Genomic DNA, 2,389 nt, shown 5'->3' with positions numbered 1-2,389 from the left:
GGTTTAAAATTAAGCAGTCTGGCTCTAGAGTTATGTGATTAATTTTAACTACTACACTAAGTTGCTGAGTCTAATGATCTTGATTCTTCCTATTAAATCTTTATATTTATGATTCATTTTTTCTATCTCATTGCCTTAGCCAGGTAGGTAAGTACCATATAATAAATACTTACTTATTGGGGCAAGAGTAGTCATTGTTTACATGTGATGACTACTGGAGATGACTTTGTCAAGTTAAGGAATTTCACTTTTATTTTCCATTCATGATGATTACTTTAAAGAGATGATCATATATATTTTTTCTTTCATATATTAATCTCTTAATAGTAAATTGCAATAATACTGATTTCTGTGGGGAAACATTTGCTACTTGGAATTTAACTCAGTCATTAAAATATTATTCTTTAACACCCTATTCAGTACGCCCTTTTATTTAGGAGATCTTCCTTGTATTACAGCCATATTATTGACTTTTATTTTCAATTTTTTTTTTCATATATTTTTTTTTAAATATGGAACGCTTCAGGAACTTGCATGTCATCCTTGCACAGGGGCCATGCTAATCTTCTCTGTATCGTTCCAATTTTAGTATATGTGCTGCCAAAGAGAGCACATTTTTTTTTTATTCTTTTTTTTTTTTTTTTTGAGACAGAGCCTCAAGCTGTCATCCTGGGTAGAGTGCCATGGAGTCATAGCTCACAGCAACCTCCAATTCCTGGGCTCAAGTGAGTCTCCTGCATCCTCCTCCCAAGTAGCTGGGATTACAGGTGCCCGCCACAATGCCTGGCTATTTTTTGGTTGTAGCCTCCATTGTTGCTTGGCGGGCCCAGGCTGGATTCGAACCCCCCAGCTCAGGCGTATGTGGCTGGTGCCTCAGCCGTTTGAGCCACAGGTGCTGAGCCTATTTTCAATCTTTACTGTTGTCTTTTCTTAGAATATCTACTCCTTGAAGGTTTGCCACATTTATCCAAAAGTCAATCTGGGCCCGGTATCATTGAAGGTGTTGACTATTTGTCAATTATTTCAGTGATTTTAGTTATTACTGTAGAAAAATTATCAATTTGTCTTGGGTTGAGTTTCTTATATGCATAATTTTGTATAAGAATTTATGTTGTTTTTGTTTTCAAAGTTATTTTATAAAATTTAGAATTTTCTCTATTACATAAAAGTATCTACTAACATATAGTAATTGAATATTGTTTTTATTCAGAATGAAATGAGTACTTGTCATAAACTACATATATAATGCATATTTGCCATTGATGTGTTTTATAGTATTTTTATTTTATTGATTTTTTAATTTCATTTCTTACATTTTTATGTGTATAACCTTTTAAAAGTTATTGCATCTCATTAAGACCAACTCTTGATCACTATTAACTGTTCTATGTGGATGCATATGGCTTTATCAGTTCCTGTTCTAAATCTACCCCTGTTTTCTGTTCTCACATTCAGGAAAAGAATTCTTCCTAGTTTCATAGGAATTCTTCTCTAGTTTCATGGGAGCATGGTGACCCATCAAATGATCCCTATGTTTCCATAATTACATGTCCCTTTTATACATAAATCTAAATTTCTGCTACTTTTAGAATCTATATTCTTTTTGTTTTTTAAAGCATAGATTTGTATTCACAAATCTGTTTGTAGCCTGAGCATCATTTCTAGAGTTAAACCTCAATATGTGTTTTCTATACCATCTTGTTTTGGAAGACAATACATAACAGTCTTTCATTCAGAAAACTCTATGCCACCTTTTATAGCATCTCAGTATAAATCTGTTTCTAATCCTTATTATATTCAGAATCTGAAAACTGCTCAAAATCATTTTAAACTTTCAAGAATTACTTAAGTTTTTCAAGTGGTATGTTCATTTCTATAACTCAATATTAATCATCATCATCATAATATTTTATCATTATTAGTATTTTTAAGATTGATCATATGATTTTAAGGCATATGGCAAATAGACGATGCATTTAAACCTATGACACTGGCTACTACTCATTCTAGTTCTTGTCGTGATCATCCACTATTACAGTAAGCTTTACTCGAGAGTGATAATATTTACTGCCACCACAGTTAATTAGTCTTATGATATTCCTGACTTCAGTCAGGCTAATCACAGTCCTTTTCCTTTTATCACAACTGATTGATCTAGGAATGGACACTTGTATTAATAGGAGCCAGCAAGATCCTTAAGAATTGTACATTTCAAATAGAGAGTTAGAACATTCTCCTTCTTTCTCTCTGTCTCTGTTTGTCTCATTTTTTATCAGGAGATAAAAGATATTCATATCCATATATTTGTCTACAGATAGATTGAGGGGTTAAAGGAAAGCAGTGTAAGAGGGAAGAAATAATCACGTGCACAGAGAACAGGAAGGAGACA

At 32.7% G+C, this 2,389-nt stretch overlaps 1 non-coding gene across 1 annotated transcript; it reads right to left on the bottom strand.

Moving 5' to 3' along the window:
• Positions 1-506: 506 nt before the first annotated feature.
• LOC111721781 lies at positions 507-613 on the bottom strand. The gene has a single exon (XR_002770797.1). It is a non-coding gene; the product is annotated as a U6 spliceosomal RNA (small nuclear RNA).
• Positions 614-2,389: the final 1,776 nt, after the last annotated feature.

The sequence above is a fragment of the Otolemur garnettii genome, unplaced genomic scaffold (assembly GCF_000181295.1).
Source record: "Otolemur garnettii isolate 467f Iridium unplaced genomic scaffold, OtoGar3 scaffold00183, whole genome shotgun sequence".
Classification (NCBI taxonomy): Eukaryota; Metazoa; Chordata; class Mammalia; order Primates; family Galagidae; genus Otolemur; species Otolemur garnettii.
The sequence above is the reverse complement of the archived record's forward strand: the minus strand, read 5'-3'. Positions and strand labels throughout refer to the sequence as shown.